At 44.1% G+C, this 8,038-nt stretch overlaps 1 long non-coding RNA gene across 1 annotated transcript in view; it reads right to left on the bottom strand.

Moving 5' to 3' along the window:
* Positions 1 to 5,128: 5,128 nt before the first annotated feature.
* The window catches only part of LOC105853815, a 12,539-nt gene continuing 9,629 nt past the window's right edge, over positions 5,129 to 8,038 (bottom strand). Inside the window, exon 3 of the long non-coding RNA XR_001145584.1 lies at positions 5,129 to 5,390. This is a non-coding gene — a long non-coding RNA (uncharacterized LOC105853815). The remainder of the gene's footprint in view (positions 5,391 to 8,038) is intronic.

Raw genomic sequence — 8,038 nt, 5'->3', positions numbered from 1 at the left:
CCATCTTCTCCTCCTTTGACTGTGGTGCTCACCGCCCAGAGTCTAACCCAGGGCGGGTCCCTCAACTAACCCCAGGCTCCATCTCTGTGAGTTCAATCATTTCACGCTCTGGCGTCCACACTGACCTTGTCCTGTGGGCTTCTCTATCCTAACTCCCAAACCAATAAAATATTTAATTTGTAACAATTCCATGGTGCCAGTAACCCTGCTTATCTTAACAAATTTAAGAAACCAAGGTTCAAAAGAAACTGAAATACTGTCCAAGGTCTCACAGTTAGAAAGCTCGAGAGCAGGGGTTCAAAGGCAGGTCTCTCACTCCAATGCCCCTGACTTCTCTGTTCCTCCTGGGCTCTTGACACTGGGACTCCTAAGTGGATGGCTTCCCTCTCCGGTCCTTGTCTTCCTCCCAGTAAAAATTATGGGCTATAGGGCCCTCCTTGGTGGCGCAACGAGTTAGGACACAGCCCTGCAAGCTGGCTGCAGACTCTTCAGTGCAGAGTTCGATCCCCGGGGCCAGAGGTGATGCATATGGCACAGCAGACCTCTCCTCTCTCGCCCGCTGCTCTCCTCAGCACTGTACTTCACGGATCTACCTGTTCTGCTGGTGAATCCTCTCACTGCCCCTACCCCTCAGGTCTGTATCCCAGTTTTCGGTATTTATAAATAAATAAATCTTTAAAAATAAATAAATAAAGGACTATAACATCACTTCTAAAATTATTCCTTTCTTGGTATGCTCATGTTCATGTTACAAGTCAGCAGTGGCAAAGAAAAAAGGTGGGGGAGGATTCCACAGTTAACTTAAGAAAACAACATTTTATCTCTTTCCGAGCCTTTAACATAATGATATACTTCGGGCTTGTTTCCTTTCTTAACCGTGGGACACTGTCTTCCCTGGACACCAGGGCCCTTGGAAGCAGACACTGTCCTGGCTGCCACACGAGAGGCTTCGAGTTCCTAGATCAGAGCCAGGGCCCTGACACCCAGATTCTCGCTCTAATCCTACTCGGCTTGGAAGACCTCAGGGTAAAGGGACCCAGATTTCCTGGTTTACACGAAGCAGGAGAGAGAGTATTTAGCAAATTCCTGGGCACCTCACTAGAGCTGGCATAGCTGAACCTCCAGAGACCCAGCTAGATCACGGGACAGGAAGCCCTGCTGCACAGCGCTGTTTGCAAAGAAAGCCCTTTCGCTTCCCACATGGCTGCTGTTGGCTTCGCGTGTCTGTTTATTCGTCGTAGTCCTTTATTTCTCCCTAAGCACTTAAGACTTGGATTCACTTTCATAAACTTAAAGCTGCTATTTTGGACCTTGCTTTTGTAACTCTCAACTGATTTAGTTCACGTGGACTATACCTCATTGCATCTTTCTAAAACGAGAGCTGCCCATTTGTCCAGATTTAGCCCAAGTAGCGCTATGGGGAGGGGGTGGGGGATGGGCAGGCCTGCTTGCTTTACTGAGCCTCTTCAAAGCCCAGGATTCTGTAATTTCCTAATTTTTCATCCCACTCTTCATAAACTTCCGATTCCTTCAGACACCCATAAGAAAAAAAATTTTAAGGGAGATAAAAAAGAAAGCAGAAACTTCCCACCTTCCCTCCCATCACTTAAAGCTTTTTGTTTAAAAAAAAAAAGTGGTGTTCAAAAGATCAACAAAAGGAGACTTAGAATACAATTCTGCTTGTGTACATTGAAAACATAAGCTCTTGTGATAAAGTCCAAATAACAGGACTTGACTGAATGAAATTGCTCACACAAATAACAGGAACCAACATTTTTTGAAAATTGGAAGAGCTGTCATTGGTTGGAAAGAAAATGAAAGCAGGGGAAGAGATGGAAATAAAAATACTTAGATCAAATGGGCTCCAGCAGAATGCCAGCTAAATGGTGGGTATTTGGAGGTGCCATAGGTGGAGGCAGGGACCCCTTTTCAGTTCAAGCATAGCTGAGGGTATTAGAGATGCTTTCACACTCATTGTGCAAAATGATGTTCTCGTATTCCATAGAAGGTCTGGGGAACAGGAAGGCATATCGAACTGAACACAATCTATACAATATTAAATCCATTAAAATACAACAATAGATGATATGTAATGACTCTAAGACATTTCATGTACTTCATTCATATAATCTTCTTGGGGTGGCAAGATTATATGAAGAAAAAAAACAATTGAGGAAGAAGAGGTTTGAGACTGGCTTTCTCTGTTCAAAGATCGTGCAGGGTGTCATGTAGCTTGCACACTCATGTGGGGGGACTAAAAGGGGCAAGCTTTCTCTGCCCTGTGGGTGGCTGGAGTTCTAACTCCACTGGTTCATGAGGTCCATTGAGCCTGATGGGTTCTGGATTCCTGGTTCGTTGAAGGGGTTGTAGGCTGTGGGCAGGGGTCGGGAGTTGGGGTGCTTACATCAAGGCAGCGTGTAAATTGGGATCTTTCAACTAGAGAAGTACTGAGAGCTGAGCACACACACATTCTACCTGTGGTGTGATGAGTAAAAGGTACCCACCAATCTTGAAGGAGCAAGATTATTGAGGAGTTGAACTGAATTGTGAGTCTGAATGCACAAGACAGGAGTATTGAAATTGTGCCAAATTCTAAGTAAACAAGCACTGATAATAAGCAAGATCTAGATTACAGGGTCAGAGAAATGTTTCCCTGGAGATGGTGTGGCATGGAGAAGCTATCAGCCTGTGGGTGTCTGGGGAGTGGGGACTATGAGGAGATGGATGTGGGCCTGAACTGGGAGTGGGAGGAGGATATGAGAGCCTGCCACTGTCAGGAGGGGACAGGGAGGAGATCGGCATGCAGGGGTAGGGATCAGCAAAGGCAGGAGCCTCGTGGATGTCACACCACTACTGGTTGACCAGGAAAAGATGGCGCTGGGGTACACCTGAGTGGAGACAGGAAAGGAGACCAACTTCTGTATGTTGTGAGAGAAGTGACCTGTGTAGTGGCTGAATGGCTTTGCATCACAGCTGTCACCGTGGCTAGAGGCAAGGAGACCGGTGTTGCAGAGGTGGGTGAGGAGATTAGATTGAGACTTAACAAGTGCAGAGCTTGGAGAGGAGACCCAATCCTAGGTGTCACCAGCCTTTGGCAGTGGAGACACATGAGGAGACTGTTACCAAGGACCTGGGGGATTGGGCAAGGAAGCTGGCACTGAAGGTTGGTGGGTGAAGGTGTTGGAGGGGACTTGTATGGCAGGTGTGGTCACAGAGAGAAGACTGGCATTTTTGACATGGGGGTGTGAAGATGTGAAGCAAGCCACATGTGGGAAACACAGAGATGGGCACAGGGCCCGAGCTGGCAAGTCATAGGCTTGCATGGCAGGCCAGGAATCCTTGGGTGTTCTAGGAAAGATATCAGCAGAGACTGGTCAACACGTCTGTCTTTTCCACTCTGGTCCATCCCTCCTGGCTTCAAGATGGCTGACATTTCTCCTCTTCTTGAACCAAATCAACAGTCAAATGGAAGAGCTCCATAGGTGGAAGCATGGGGAAGAGGCACAGAGCTTCCTTGCTGCCCATCATTCTCTACAAATCTCCATGTGTTCATCAAACCATAAGCTCAAAAAAAAAAAAAAATGGTTTCTGAAGTTGTTACAGCCAGGACAGAACCTAGATTGGATTCAAACTTGCCCCCAGTATTCTACAAGCTACAATTTCATCTGTCACCCTAATTATAAAATATGACAATAATCTCTCTGAACTCTTTCCCTATCCTTATATTGCTCCAAAGATGGATTTACTCATGTAAAATTGCTTTGAACACTCCAATGAAAGGAAATACACAAATGAAGATACCATGATGGACTTGCTTGGTACAGCAGCTATCACGTTCTTACTACAGTGAGCCCAGACCAAATTTTTTATTGAATTTTGCTGCTGTGTTTAATTACCTTGTAATTTATGACACATCCTGTTTCCCATTCAAATGACTTGGAGGCTCCTTGGAGAAAGGACTGAAGTCAGACCTGGCGCATCTTGCCATGGCAGAATGGCGGGAAATTAGCAAGGACTCCTGAGAGTCCTCAAAGGGCCACAGAATGACTCCAACAAACTCCCAAAGTGAAATCACCAGCGCTTCAGATATAATAATTAAGGATAAGCAACAACAAAACTAATAATAACAAAGGCAATGGAGAATATCAGCATATTTAAATTTGCCAGTTTATAAAATACTTTCAAAGTCTAATTCATAAGAACTATGTTTATTTTCATAACCATGATGATTTCACAGGTAGATTTGTCAAGTCATCAGGTTGCACATTTTAAATGCAAGAAAATTATGGCAGTTATATTTCAGTAATTAGTTGTTATTGGATGATGCAAAAGAAACGACACATTATTTTGAAAATTAGTAAATAAAGGGAGAACCTGGCACTTTCCTTTCCAGTCCAAACTGTACATATCTTTTGGAGATAGTGAAATATTGATGGATAGAAATGCATCATACCTGAAATGAATCTCAAAATAACAGGGGAGGGTAGGTGAAATAAGATTAGCCAAAAGTGTACATGTGCACATTATACATTTGTGTCTTCCTTTGTACGTGTGTGAGATATTTCATAATGGAAAGTGTTTCTAAAACATAACATGGTTTATACAGCCTCTTGCAAGTTAATTAACTCTCTATCATAACCTTACCCGGGAGAGAAATGGGTCCAGAAGCATCATAGCCAAAGGCTATTGAAGTCTATTAATACTTAGAAAATGCTTTGAGGTTTGAAGATGAAAGATTCCATATAGATGTAAGGTAGTATTATTATATTAGAATTAAATAAATTACACCGTGAATTTGGAAATCCAAATCTGACTACTACCTAACTCAAGATTTGGGTCATGTGGAGTAGGAGCTTCCTGAGAAATACCTATAAAGGGTGAATGATCAAAGGTTGCTTCACCTGATATTCTTTCCCACATAAGACAACCCCTTAGGCAGAGAAAATCCAAGGTGAAATTAATAAGAAGATTAAATTCGCCTTGATGTCCTCTCCACCTTCCTAGCCAAGATCTTCTGGCCGCCGGTTCCCTCCCTTGGTCACCTAACAACCCCATGTAAACCTGAACAAACAATTACCCCTGCAAGACTTCAGGCATCTGTTTATTTATTGTCTTATTCATAAACAAACATCTTTTTGAGTGTCTACTCCGCACGGGGACTATAAATAGCTCGCTCTGAAGGAGCTCATTGACTCTCCAGGCAGCAAGACTTCAAATAAATCATCACGAGGCGAATGCATGAAGAATGGACAAAGTGGCCGCAGAACAGAGGGAATTTCTAGTCCTTTGCGGGAGGGTCTGAGACAGCATCACCAGGCCAGTGATATGGCAGCACCAGGAGCTCGCGGTCGGAAAGCAGAAAGGCATTCAGGTGTGTCACTCCGCGTCCTCTACAGAAACAAAACCCGTAGGCTGCTTAGCGATATGCAGAAGAGGAGGTTTGTTGCAGGCATGTAGAGAAGAGGGCTGTTAGAAGAGAGCTATTATGGGACCATATTACGGAATTTTTTTTTAAAGATTTATTTATGCACACAGGGCTGGGGTACAGGCCAGAGGTGCAGGTGTGGTGAGAGGATTTACCAGAGACAGAGTGGGGAGCAGAACAGGCAGATGGACTAAGCACACTGCTGAGGGGAGCAGCGGGCGGGTCAGGAGAGGTCTGCCGCGCCATGTGGGTCAGCTCCCGGGCCGGGATGGAACTCGTGCAGAAGTGGCTTTAGCTTCTCAGTGCTGTGCTTTAACCCGCTGCACCACCAGGAAGAGCCCTGTTATGGAATATTTAAACATACATAGCAAGCACCGATTGCAAGTTTGGAGAACAAGGAAAGCCTGTGGTGTAATTCACTCCAAGGCCAAAGACCTAAGACTTGGGGACTGAGGGTATAAATAACAGTTGGCTCTCAAAGCCCAAAACCACGAGCTCCCACTTCTGAGTGCAGGAGAAAGTAGATGTGCCAGCTCAAGCAAAGAGAATGAATGCTCCCCTTCTGGAGATCAAGCCTCGACAGATCGGATGATCCATCTTTACTTGAATCACCAACCACAGTGCTAGATAATTTCTCTTGGAAACGCCCCACAAACACACCCAGAAATAGTTTACCAGCTACCAGGGCATCCCTTGCCACTTACATTGACACATAAAATTAGTCATAACACAAGGCAAAGGAAGGACAACCAAGTCACAGAAGGCCATGGAGACTAGTAACTTGTGAGTGAAGAAGCATTTGGAAAGATGGGTGGAACAACCTCACCAAGGCCTTGTTCACAGTGCTGGAGACCTTAAACCTTATCCTGGGACTTCTGGATACTTTTTAAGGAAAGAAATGTCTCGTTCCGTTCTTTGTTGGGACTGTACATTTATTTATTTGTCCCTGGGCCACATGAGACTATAAATTCTTTGCACGGGTTTGTTCGATCTTGTTACCCTAGTTCCCAGGACAGATTTAGACCTTTTGCAAGGGTCATACTTAAAGTTAGTCATTTCTATTTTTTGAGACATAATGATTTTCTAAAGCAAACAATGCTTTCCAAAGGAGCCTGAGGAATTAAAAAGGGGCCTCTACCTTAAAATAAGTGTAGCCTGGCAGAGTTAATGCAACCTTCTCATTTCTGCTTCAGAACTCCGGGATGTTCCTATTCCTGAGTCTCTCTCAAGAGAAACTGAAAGGGGTTTGAGGTCAGAGACCACCTCCCAAGCCTAAGGATTAAGACTCCTGCACGAAGGAGAGATACTTCCCCGGGAAGGAAGGTCTTAACGAGGAAGAACTGCACCCTGGTTGTGGAGGGAGCATCAAGGGACCAGAGTCGGCTGTGGGCCAGAGCTGTGTTCCCACAGGAGAGCCCCTCTCGGTTCATGGGAACTTCATCACAGTCTCTGACAAAGGCTGCTTGCATCTGAAAAAGCAAGGCTACTCCTGGGAAATGAGAAAGAACCATAAACTCCAAAGGACGCAGGATCTACTGCACAGACAGCAAGCTGGAGGGTCACCTCCTTGGGCAGACCTCTGACCTCCAGCAAGGGAGTTTTCTGGGGTCAGTGAACAGCAGGGACTTGGGGCATCATGGAAATTTGTAAAGTGCAGTTTAGGGACTCCAGTTTTCTAGCTGGACCTTTGGTAACCCTAAACTTGGAAGCATACAAGCAGTTTCCACAAGCCAGGGAGCAGACAAGAGCTGAAGTCCCAGCATAAGTAAATAAGTAAACAGTTGTGTGCTCCGTCCTAGGGGTTAATTTCCTCCTCTCAGTCATAGCCTTCTCATGGAAGCCTCGGAGATATTCCCTGTAGTGGATCCTCACTGCAGTTTGGACCCCATTACAGCCTGGATCTCAGTGTATTATTGACAACTTTTAGTTTCTGATAATACAACTTCATCTTAGTACACATAGTTCTGGCCTTGGATTCATTCCACTGTCTAACCTCAGCCCTGTAACAGGTAACAGGTCCCAGGTAGAAGTCGTACCTGCAGCAAGCTTTGTTTCTCCAAAATGTTCTGCTTGGGTCCTTTGACAAAACCTGATTCCTATCTTCTACCTCTTTTATCCTCCCTCTTATACGTAGACATTTTGAAAATATATTAATATCCTTACTTCTTATTAACTTATTAGCAATTGCTAGCCATGGATAATTTATTTTTTGCTCTCATTCATCATCACATCCTGTCAGCCTCTACCTCTGTAGCCTAATTGCCATTTGCTGGTGTACATACCATTGTGTCTGTGACCAATTTGGACATTTTTATTGGTTGAATCCATTTTTGTTTTCATTCAGCCTAAAAATCAATCAGTGATGCACGGTCAGGCATGATAATCACTTAGCTAATGCCATGGTGCCTCAAAATTTACATTCGACCATACCTAGTAGTACCTATGAAAGTTCTGTTGTAAATAGACTTGAGTATTGTATTTTTCTGTGTTTGAATTTTAAATTTTTAATAAGATCAGTCAAAAGTTTTAAAATGGATAAAGATTAAACAGATGGTTTATGGGTGTTTTGTTTGTTTGTTTGTTTTTTAAAGATTTATTTATTTATTCATATAG

This window comes from Condylura cristata, unplaced genomic scaffold, assembly GCF_000260355.1.
Source record: "Condylura cristata isolate star-nosed mole 26May11 unplaced genomic scaffold, ConCri1.0 scaffold00018, whole genome shotgun sequence".
NCBI lineage: Eukaryota > Metazoa > Chordata > Mammalia > Eulipotyphla > Talpidae > Condylura > Condylura cristata.
Note: the sequence above shows the minus strand (reverse complement) of the source record. Positions and strands in the feature narration are given on the sequence as shown.